Source organism: Urocitellus parryii, chromosome 13 (assembly GCF_045843805.1).
Source record: "Urocitellus parryii isolate mUroPar1 chromosome 13, mUroPar1.hap1, whole genome shotgun sequence".
NCBI lineage: Eukaryota > Metazoa > Chordata > Mammalia > Rodentia > Sciuridae > Urocitellus > Urocitellus parryii.
The window spans coordinates 53,508,585-53,521,221 of record NC_135543.1 but is presented as its reverse complement, the minus strand read 5'-3'; the positions used below and the strand labels follow the sequence as shown (position 1 = coordinate 53,521,221).

The 12,637-nt window shown below is 39.6% G+C and overlaps 1 pseudogene; it reads right to left on the bottom strand.

Moving 5' to 3' along the window:
• Positions 1-766: 766 nt before the first annotated feature.
• Positions 767-1,817, bottom strand: LOC144250001 (cleavage and polyadenylation specificity factor subunit 5 pseudogene; annotated as a pseudogene).
• Between the last annotated feature and the right edge of the window lie 10,820 nt (positions 1,818-12,637).

The following is a 12,637-nucleotide window of genomic DNA, read 5'->3' as shown; positions in this document are numbered from 1 at the left end:
CACCTACCCAGCAGGTGCCAGGGGCACCTGTGTCACTCCATAGGTTGCTGGGCCTAACCTCCAGATGGGTTGCAGGTTCGCCTAGCTTGCAGGCACTGGGGGAGGGGCCGGTTCCGTCCCTCAGCAGGCTTTGGGCCCGCTCTGCTGGTGTTCACAGTCCCGCCTACCTGCAGACACTGGGGGGAGGGGACGGGCCTAGCCCTCAGCCGTCTGCCGGACCTGTCCTAGTGGTCGGTCAAAGGTCCACCTACCCAGCAGGCACGAGGGGCACCTCTGTCACTCCGCAGGTTGCTGGGCCTAACCTCCCGATGGGTCGAAGGTTCGCCTAGCTTGCAGGCACTGGGGGAGGGGTCGGTTCCGCCCCTCAGCAAGCCACTGGCCCTGTCCTACTTTTGGGTCCTGTCCGAGTTCCCTGCAGACACGTGTAGCTGTTCTGTCACTCGGCAGGTTGCTGGACCTGACCCGCCCGTGGGTTGCAGGTTTGCCTAGCTTGCAGGCACTGGGGAGGAGAGATATTAGAAGGGGAGGGAAGAAGTCACTAAAGAGAATGAGTGTAGGCAGGTAGAATTCAATGAAGGGGGAATAGGAAAATTGAAAAGAAGTGAGAAGACAAAAGAAAAAAAAAGTGAAAAGAAAGAAAGAAGAAACGAAAAAAAATAAAAATTTAAAACCAAAAAAAAAAAAGAAAAAATTTTATAATGATAGTAAAAAAAATGGAAATTAAAGTTTAAAAAATAATAGTACAAATAGAAAGAAGTTTGCTTTCTTTAATGTTGTACAAAAAATTATGAGTAGAACCAAAAGTAAATAAACATTATCACATTTGTTTACACCACTCTCTAGTTCCTCATATTAACTTTACTATTCAAACAATAGAAAGTAGCGGCAATTTAGGGATTGGGAAAGGGATAAAAACCAAAAAAACTTTACTAAGACGTTTATTCTTCTACACTGTGTATAGCTGTGCTCACAGAGACGGCTTCTTTTACTTCTCCTCTGTTGCAGGTATTCAGTTGTATATAAAATTGAACCTGCTCAACAGCTGAGGGAGACTAGAAATGATGGGTCCATATCCTGGTGCATTGTCATACAATTCAAACAGTGGTGTAGCTACCAGCTTGTAATTTTTAGGGACTGCAAACAATGCTTTCTCTTGAAGTTGAACCAGAAACAACTTCTTATTTTCCTTAGGCTTTGTAATGTGTGCAGGAATATATGGATACTGAGGAGGTTCAAAATTTGGTCTCCACCAGTTACCAATGCAGTCATCAATGACCCAGTCTTGCAGGACCCCATCTTGACGACCCAGTATCTCTGTCATTAAGCGTTTTAGTCCTTCAACTTCATCTTCTCCTGGGTTAAGTTCACCACCAGGTAATTTGAAGAAAGTTGTTCCCAGCTGTAGCAGTAACACATGGGGTAGCCGGTGCTCATGTACAATCAGAACCCCTTCTACAGTCCTTCTCATTCCAATTTTATCAAATTCCTCCCTCATGCGCTGAAATCTGGCTGCAACAGAGCTGTCCTTCTCATAGAGGGGCTCTTTTGTACCAAAAGTATAATTGGTAAGAGGGTACAGGTTGATGGTGCGCTCCAGGGTGAGGGGCTTGGTCTGCTGGATGTACTTGTTGCCAAACTGGGTGACCCCCCGGGGCCAGCCCGTCTGCGAACGATTGGGTGGAACCACAGACATGCTGGCGAGCTCCGGAAATGGCGGGGAGCAGAAAGCGGGAGTCAGGGGAGACTTTCCCCGTGCGGGCAGCGGTTATCAGCGTCCCGCTCAGCAGCCGCCGCCCGCCATTAACAGGAGAGCGCAATAGAAGGCCCAGCATATTGATTTATAATAAACTTTTTTCTTATAGCTAAGAGTACAGCTTAAAATAATGATAAGTATATTGTAGTAAATACACAAAAACCCTTTTCTATAGATGGTGTTGTAGTAGATTGGTTTACACCAGCATCACCACAACAACCTGAGTAATGCATGACATAACAGACTGTTAGAACATTACTAGGTAATAGAACTAATGGGATTATTAACCAAAAGTTCATTAGGCAGTGCATTATGATTTGCATGTTTAGTAATTCAGACAATCTATTGTTTTAAAAGACTTGATAATTTCACTAACTAAAGAAGTTTTCAACAATTATACTTTGAAAATATCATTAAAAATATAGCATTCAGCCAGATGTGGTGGTGCATGGATGTAATCCCAATGGCTTGGGAAGGTGAGGCAGAAGGATCATGAGTTTAAAGCCAGCTTCAGCAACTTAGTGAGTACCTGAGCACCTGGGCAAGACTTTGTCTCTAAATACAATATAAAAAGGGCTGGGGATGTGGCTCAGTGGTTAAGCACCATTGGGTTTGATAGAGTCCTGGTACCAAATATTATATATATATATATATATATATATATATATATATATAGAGAGAGAGAGAGAGAGAGAGAGAGAGAGAGAGAGAGAGACTCAGTGCTAACGATGCTGTGTAGTAAAACTGCAATAAACACACATTACAGAGGCATTGCTGATTGCTAAGAACTGACCAATTCAGTATTCCCATGGTAAATAATCTGCAGAAAATGATTCAAAATGTTTGTAAGTTACCCTGAGTGGAAAGGATTCTATGGATAAGATGGGTATTACCTCCTCTTTTTTGGGGGTACTGAGAATTTAACCCAGGAAATAGGCAAGGACTCTACAGTTGAACTACATCCCAATTCCATTTTAAAAAATCTTATTTGAGATAGTTTTGCTAAGTTTCCCAGGCTGGCCTGGAACTTGCAATCCTTCTGCCTCAGCTTCTCAAGTATCACCTTCTCTTACATATCTTCTATATGCTAGAGAATTTGATACTTTTTATAGCTGAAGTGCAGTTATGTACATATATTTACAATAAATTATGACTGCACAATTCACATTACATATTAGTGGGATCCACAGATTTTCTTGACCCCACTTCCTTTACAATTTTACCCCATTTTTACTCATTTTTTATATAAATTAATAAATTATTGCTTCCTTGTTTCTTCCATGATACTTGTCTCATGAGAACCCCTTCACTAAGTATTTCAGCTGACCTGATTGTGTAGTTATATAAAGTGATAGCTGTAAGGCTATATAGTGGTTAAGAAAATCTATGTAATATTTTTCTTAAAAAAAATCACATTATCTGTGCACCCATTTATGGAAAATGTGAACATATTCAACAAAGAACAGAAGACATTACACAAAAATAAAATAGTTTTGCCATATTAAGAAGATTAATAATCATTGGTTGCTGCTGCATTGCTTTAGTCAGTTTCATCACTGCTGTGACTAAAAGATTTGATCAGAACAATTTTAGGGAAAAAAAATCCATTTGCCAGATACAAATATATACCACAAAGCCATGCCCCCAATGCCCATCTTCTCTAACCGCACCCCACCTGCCTCCAGTTACCTATCAGGGGATTAAACACTGATGGGGTTAAGGATCTCACAACTCAATTATTTTGCCTTTGATCCTTCTTGCATTTTCTCACACGTGAATTTTTTGGGGAAAGCCTCACTTCCAAACCATAACATGCATGAAAAGTCCTTTAATGATTTTTACGTTTTCAAAGTTGAGCAAAATAAAACAGCCCTTTTATCACAGAAAGTTGTTCATAATGAACAAGTTGAGCCCCCGCCCCCCCAGGGGGCATCAGCTTACCTGAATCAGGGCGACATAATCTGACCCAGGTCTTGCCAAGACTTCACCCTCAGTCTGTATTTCAAAAGTTCTTTGTCAAGTTCTGTTAAGTGCCAAATACTGTATTAGGTATTGGGGATACATAGGAGAAGCATATGTCTACATGGCATTTGATAATTAAGAACCCTGAATTGGACTGGGAAGGGGACAGCGACAGGGAAGGCTACTTGAGGAAGCTATTCTTGAGCAGAAAGTGATAGAATAAAGTGAAATTAACAAGGCCTGAACCTGGTGGGGTGAGCCACTCTCCTTCAAAGAAGAGAGCAGCACACGAGGTCCTTTGGACTTAAAAGAGTGTAGCGCTTTTTAGGAAATGAAAGGAGTCAAGGTAAATGCCAAGAGTGAGAGAAGGAGTGGCCTAGGAGAACATGGGTAGTAGCCTGGGCAGACACACAGGGCAGGAGTCCACTTTGTTTATCTTGATCTCATTCTGAGACTATTGTGAAGCTTATACAGAGGAGCTGTCTGATCAGATTGGCTTTGCTTAAGGCTGCTTTGACTGTAGATAAGAGCACTGCTACCCCCAGTCCTCCACGCCCTGGCACACAGACAGTAAGATGATTTTTCTTCCATGCCCTGATGTAAACAAGAGGGGACTTGAGAGTGTTCGTGGAGGAAAAAACAAATGACATGTTTTCAACATAATTGTAGTAAGATGAAATACAAAGCACTAGAAGGCATTTGATAAATCGAATTTGTTGTTCTCAGAAGGTGGTGGAGTAGAGGAGGTTGCTTTCCAAGCTGCTCCATGGCATGAGACCAAGAAAGCAGAGAAACAGCTTCTCAGTGAGGTGGGTGAAACAGGGATTTTACTGGGATTTAATAAAGGAGTCTCAGAACAGTTTGGGAACTCAGAAGGTTGGATACAATAAAATAAAGCAGAAAGCCCACTGGTGCCAGGCACAGTGGTGCGCACCTGCAATCCCAGCCTCAACAACTTAATGGGGCCTTCAGCAACTCCGTGAGACCCTGTCTCTAAATAAAATACAAAAAAAGGGCTGGAGATGTGGTTCAGTGGTTAAGCACTCCTAAGTTCAACCCATGGTTTTAAACAAACAAACAAATCTACACTGCTGGTGGTGTCCGCTGCCAGAGCTGATCTACTGCAAGCAAATGAAAGCAAAGCAGGGAGAGGGTCACTAAGGGAACCCGTATCTCAGATGTCACTGTGGTGTGTCTTGGTACAGAGAAACCAGAGGTCAAAGACATTGTCAGAATGAACCAGAGGGTGTGCTACATTATATCCTCGTAGGAAAAGATACCTCAGGTCTGCCAAGATAGAGATTTCTCTCTGCCACTCTGCTGGCAGCTGGGGAGGCAAGTCCAGGAGCTGAGACCTGGGAAATCCAAGCAGGGTTCAAAAAACAGACTTGCAGATATCTACTACACAACTCAGAGAGTGCCTGGGAGACCAGAAGAAAATCAGGTGTGGAGAATGTTTCACCCAGGCTGATACAGGTCATAGAGACCCAAGAGAGCCTGCCTCCCAGCCCACTTTGAGTCTAACAGCCTACAGGACCAGCTAGGGTGAGTGTGATTGTGTGATTGGGAACTGAGTCTAGGCGGCCAGGAAGGGCAGGGTCCACAGGTGATGGAGGGGGTGAAGGATTGGTTCTTCCACAGCATGGTGGAACCTAGGGAGACTCCTGGGGTGCAGTCTCCCAAAGTGGATTTGCATCTGCTGGGCCCCAGAGGTGCACTTATTTAAACTCTTTAGATCAATCAATATTCAACGAAACACCTGGGGACAAATTAGACCTAAATGTTATCTTCAGGAGATCTTTCTGATTGACTCATTCCTCTCACAGAACTTTACAGCAACCCCACCCTGAGAGTGGAGCAGACAACATACAATATCTCATGCTGCCCAGAGGGGAGGCTGAAAATTTTTGAACTCCATCTGGAAACTTGAGTAACAATACAAAAATAGGAATGATGTGATAGCCTGTGGCCACTAATCTTATGCAACAAGAATAATCTTGTGCAATCAAGAAGAAACAGAAAGAAAGACATTTGGGAACAGAAAAGTTTTAAACCCCACAATGGAAACAATTCCTTGAAACTTTTCCCCCCCTTTCTTTCATTGTTTGTGTGCTGAATGGTTCATGGACATTTATACATGTACACACTTGTCTCTATGTCTCATTTCTAGCATTTTTGAAGGTAGTTATTTTTCTATGACTGTTTTGAGGATAAGGGGTTTTGGTTTCTATATTTCGGTTGTTTTGTACTACTTTTCACTTGTCTGTGTCTCTTGATTCTCTTTTCTTTTGCTAACAGCCAACTTCTATTGTTTTCTTTCACTCTTCCTTTAATATTTCACTTCTATTTTCCATTCTCATCCCTCATAACCATCATATCCTATATCTATTCTTCATTCTCTGCCACGTCCAGCTAACTGGAACCGAGTCCGGCGAGGGACAATGAGGTTAAGAAATACACAGGACACTAAGGTTCTTCATCCAGGAGTCTCTCTTTATTACTAACATCCTCCCCTTATATACCCCAAGCAGCAGGAGTGGAAAATTACTCAGAAAAGGGAGGGAGAGGGGAGAAATTCGGCTACGACATCTGCCATTGTTAGACACTGAAACTTCTCTTATCAGGGAGTCCACCAGAGCAGAAAAAGATCAAGACGTTCCTGGCGTTCCTGTGGAACACATATGTCTCAGGCAGACAAGCAGGAAAACCGCAAGCCTGCTTTCATGGCCTAGTGAGCTGGCCACTTTGACATGCATTACAAAGAACTGGGCACTGGGCCTCAGGGGCTTGGGAAAGGCCTGCTACCTGGGGGCTGGGCCTCAGGGGCCTGGGAAAGGCCTGCTACCAGCAATTCTCCCTGTTCACCTTTGAAATTGCAAATTCTTTTTCAAACTTACTATTTAACTTTTGGAACTTGCTAATCATGCCATCTCTGTTTATTGCACCAATTAACATTGTAGAAGCTAAGCATTTTGCTTAATGCTGTATATTGTTTGCATTGGTTGTGATTATTATTTATCTCCCACTAAACCATGAAGTACTAGAAACCTTCAGGGACACTATAAGTTCATAGGGAAGAAACTTCACCACCTCAGATTCATACTGATAGTTGGGCAGATACACAAACAATATAAAAAAAAAAAACAAGGGAACAATCCAGCCCAAACAAACCAATAACAGAACCATACCTCAATAACAGAATCCATTGACACCATAGTGGAGGAAATGTCAGAGAAAGCATTTAAAAAGTTCATAGTTAAACTGATCTATGAGGTAAAGGACAAGGCAGGAGTGAAATCAGAGAAAAACACAAGAAGTCCAAGACCATTTCAATGAGAAAATAGAGATTCTGAAAATGAGTCAATCAGAAATCCTCAAAATGAAGGAATCAATAAAGCAAAAAGTCAGTGGAAAGCATCACCAAAGACAAGACCACATGAAAGACAGAGTTTCAGGCAATGAAGACAAAATATATAATCTTGAAAATAAAGTTGACCTCGGAGAATAGATGTGAAGAGACCATGAACAGAATTTTCAAGAAATATGAAATAACATAAAAATATCAAATTTAAGGGCTGGGGTTGTGGCTCAGTGGTAGAGTGCTTGCCTAGCATGCATGAGGCACTGGGTTTGATCTTCAGCACCACATAAACAAATAAAGATATTGTGTCCACCCAAAACTAAAAAATAAATATTAAAAAAAATATCAAATTTAAGACTTATTGGGATAGAAAAAGGCTCTACAAACTAAAGTAATGAACAGTCTTTTCAAGGAAATAATATCAGAAAATTTCCCAAACCTTAAAAATGAAATGTAAAATTAAATTAAAAAAGCATAGAGGACTCAAAATATACAAAATTATAATATAACCACACCAAGGAAAATTAGTATGAAAATGCCTAATATAAAAAAATATATATATATAGAATTTTAAAGGCTACTATAGAAAAATGAAAGGGCATATTTAGAGGTAAACCAGTCCTGATGTTGGCTGATTTCTTAACCCATATGCTCAAAGCTAGGACACCTTGGAATAATATAAACCATGCTCTGAAAAGAAATGGATGCCAACCATGACTACTATATCCAGCAAAATTAAGCTTCAAAATTGAAGATAAAAAAAACTGTCCATGATAAACACAAGTTAAAAGAATTCACAACTAGAAAGTCTATACTACAAAATATACTCACTAAAATATTTCATGAAAAATATATGAAAAATAAAACTGAAAACCAGTAAAGGGAGGAAATACACTAGAAGAATAGTCAATCAAAGGGGAAATAATTCAAATTAAAAGCTAGAAATAAATCAAAATGACAGGGAATAAAATTATCTCTCATTAATAATAACATTGAATGTAAATGATCTAAAGTCATCTATCAAAAGAAATAGACTGGCAAATTGGATTATAAAAATAAGACCAAACAAAATGCTGCCTCTAAGAGACTCATAGACAAAGACACACAAAGATTGAAGGTAAAAGAATGGGAAAAAATATATTCACATGGATATATACTAAACAAGCAGAGGTTTCTATTCTTCCAAACAAAAACTAAATAAAGAAAGTATAGGATTAAAAAGTACAATTAAAAATTTTAAATTAAAAGACATATGTAGAATATTTTATCTGTCAAGTGCATTTCATGCCAAAGATGGAAGGTTGGTTCAACATACAGAAATCAATAAATGTGATTCACCATGTCAGTAGACTTAAAGACAAGAATCACATGATATGTCAATAGACATAATTATTTGACAAAATACATAATCAATTGACAAAATACAGCATCCATTTATGTTTTATAAAACTAGGAAAACTAAGGATAATAGGAACATAGCTCAATATTGTAAAAGCTATATAAGACAAACCCAAGTCCAACATCTTTCTAAATGAAGAAAAACTAACAGCATTTTCTCTAAAAACTGGAAGAAAGGATGCCCTCTTTCATGACTTCTTTTGTTTGAGCTCTTCTTTTCTTATTTGTATCTATTTTTCTATTTGTATCTATTTTCCTATTTGTATCTATTGTATCCTATTTAATTTCTTCCCTTTGCCTACTTGCTCTGAAGTTTCAAGGATTGTGTTGAATAGAAGTGGTGAAATGGTGGTTTCACTTCAAGTTTTCTGCAGAATCTCCACACTGATTTCCAGAGTGATTGCACCAATTTGCAGTCCCACCAGCAATGTACAAGTGAACATTTTCCCTCACATCCTTGCCAACTTTTATTGTTACTTGTATCGTTGATAATTGCCGTTATCTTTGGAATGAGATGGAATCTCAGTGTAGTTTTGATTTGCTATGCTCTAATTACTAGACAAATGGAACCAACCTAGATACCCTTCAACAGATGAATGGATAAAGAGAGTGTGGTATATGTACACAATGGAATTTTGGTGTAAGTAATCCTTAGAGAGAAAGCAAAACTGGAGAAGATGACAGAGCTATAGTATCAAAACCAGGATGGCACTGGTACAAAAACAGGCATGAACACCAATGGAATAGAATAGAAGACACAGACACAAGTCCACACAAATACAGTTATCTCACACTAGACAAGGGCACCAAAAACATATATTGGAGAATAGATAGGCTCTTTAACAAATAGGGCTGGGAAAACTGGAAGTGCATATGCAGTAAAATAAAATTTAATATCCACCTCTTGCCCTGCACAAAACTCTGAAGGATCAAAGACCTAGGTATTAAACCAGAAGCACTACACCTATTAGAATTAAATGTAGGCCCAACACTCCAACATGTTGGCTTAGGAACTGGCTTTCTTAACAAGACTCTTAAAGTGCAAGAAATACAAAAACAAATTCAATAAATGGGATGACCTCAAACTAAAAAGCTTCTTCATTGCATCACTGTAGTATGCTGATTTTAAGAAAACTTGAAGTGGAACCACCATTTGACCCAATATTTGATGCCTCCTGTTTTTCTTTCTGACTAAGGATTACTTTGGCTATTCTGGGTCTCTTATTTTTCCAAATGAATTACATGATTGCTATTTCTATTTCTGTGAAGAATGTCATTGGAATTTTAAAAGGAATTACATTAAGTCTGTGTAGTGTTATTGGTAGTATGGCCATTTTGGCAATATTAATTCTGCCTCTCCAAGAACATGAGACATCTTTCCATATTCAATGTCTCCTTTAATTTCTTTCTTTAGTGTTCTGTAGTTTTCATTGTATAGGTTCTTTCACCTCTTTTATTAGATTGATTCCCAAGCATTTTTATTTTATTTTTTGAGGCTATTGTAAAGAGACAGCCTACAGAATGGGAGAAAATCTTTGTGACCCACAACTCAGATAAGACATTAATTCCAAGGATATGCAAAAACCTCAAACGAATTAACACCAAAAAAAAAAAAGAAAAAGAAACAAGCAAGCAAATAACCCAATTAATAAATGGAAAAAGGCACTACATAGTCACTTTTTAAAATAAGAAATATGAAATAAGAGTGGTCAACAAATATGTGAAAAAATGTCCAAAAAATGTCAAAAGTGTCTGGTAATCAGAGCAATCCAAATTAAAACTACACTGAAATTCCATCTCACTCCAGTGATAATGGGAATTATCAAGATTATAAGTAACAATAAAAGTTGGCAAAGATATAAGGGAAAATGTTCACTCATACGTTGCTGGTGGGACTGCAAATTGGTGCAACCACTCTGGAAAGCAGTATGGAGATTCTGCAGAAAACTTGAAATGGAATCACCATTAGACCCAGTTATCCCACTCGTTGGTTTATTCCCAAAGGATTTAAGATCAGCATATTACAGTGACATGGCCATAGTCCCACTTCTGTACACACCAAAATATACCTTGATTGATTGATTGATTGATTGATTTCTCGCTCCCTGGACTCACTTCCCAGGATGGATGACTCTCTTGAGCATTACCTCAGAGTGCCCGAGTTTTCTCTTTACTCTGGTCTCCAGGAATTATCTAGATTCACCCTGTTTCTCATCTCCTATTCAAACTGCATTCTCGGGTTTTCTTGGACTGAAATTCCCAGGAATGACCAGTGTGCTCCAAACCTGCAGCATCAATACCAACTCTGGCTTCCACAGAACTCTGATCCCATCTGGGGCACTGAAGCACTTCAACTGACCAGGGTCCTGAGCCATGTCAGCCATCCTTGTCAGAACCTGTAGGCCTATGTGTGGAGATTCCAATGCTAAGGCCCTTATTCCCTTGTCGAATGTTTCCTGGAGAATTTGGCTCACAGAGAAATATTTTATCCCATGTCTAGTTTTGGACTATGAAAAAATTTTGTTTCATTGAATAACACACATAACCGGATGCCAGATTCAACTTTCTTCCTCATTCTCTTGGAACAATTTCCTGTATTGGACATGCTTCTATCATAAATCCTCTAATTTTCCCATTCCTACTCCATGTTATAAAACTTCTTGATGCTATGTCTGAATGTTTGTGTCTCCATCCCAAATTTTTATGTTGAAATCCTAATCCCTGAAGGTCAAACCTTTGGGAAAAGATTAGGTCATGAGGGTGGAGCCCTCAAAACCAGTATAGTGCTCTTGTAAGAGAAGATCCAGCAAGCCACCTCACCCTTTCCACCTTGTGAGGACACAGCGAGAATGAACCAACTGTGAGCCAGGAAGCAGGCCCTGGTTCAGCAGAAACCACATCTGCTAGAGCCTTGGTCTTGGATTCCACAACCTCTAGACTGCTTACACTCTGCAGTCTGTTATTCTGTTACAGTAGCTCAAATGGTCTGACACTGCGTTTCATTATTTTTGTTGTTCTTTTTGTTTTGTTTTTCTTTTTAGGTATACAAGACAGTAGAGTGTATTTTGACATATTACACATACATGGAGTATTACTTATTCTAATTAGGTTACCATTCTTGTAGTTGTACATGATGTGGAATTTCACTGGTCACGTATTCATATGTGAACATAGGAAAGGTATGTCCAATTCATTCTGTTGTCTTTCCATTCCCGTTCCTCCTCCCTTCCCTTCATTCCCCTTTGTCTAATCCAACATCTCTGAAGCCCACTCCCCCTTCAATTGTGTCTTAGCTTTCACATATCAGAAAAAAACATTCTGATTTTGGTTTGGGGGGATTGACTTATTTCACTTAGCTTGATAGTCTCCAGTTCTATCCATTTACCAACAAATGTCATAACATCATTCTTTATATACCACATTTTTTAATCTATTCATCTGTTGAAGGACACCTAGGTTGTTCCCATAGCTTAAAAAGCTATTGTGACTTGAACTGTTATAAACATTGATGTCTATGTTCTTGATTTTTATGTGACCATACCATATCAATCTTCTTCCCTCTTCTTTTCTCTTGTTCTTCAATTCTAGAGTTAAATTCTTATTTTTTTTCCTTTCTATTTCTGTGTGCTTATTCTTCTAGGGCTTCATCCCTTCTCCCAACTTCTAGTTACAATTTATGGGTGCAAATTTTAACCTCTGACCCTAAACCATTTATTTCAAGATTGCCTTGGGCTTTTATCACAGAAGTTCAACCTTCTGAAAGCAATTCCACTTGGAGGAGTCATTTTTCATATCAGATATTTTTCTTAGAGCATCTCTGTTGCTTTTCCTTGAAAAGGCACTAGCTACTTCCAGGACACCACCACAGCCACCTGTCACTTTCCCTGGGAGTGCCAGTCCCTCCCCTTGGCCACTCCCCAACCCCTGGCTGACCAGCTGTGACCCTGGACTTCCAGGCTCCCCTGCTTCCACAGATCTTGGATGAAACCCCATGCTGCAGGTTGTGGCTCCTGGCATATGAAGCTTCTGCCTAAGAGCCAGATGCTGAGGAAAGTTAATGCCCCTCAGAGTGATTTTTGACTAATGAAAAATAGGAGTCAGAGGGAGCCAGGCAGATTGATGTCTCTCCCTCCTCTCACCCACAGCCTAATCTGGAGCGTGGT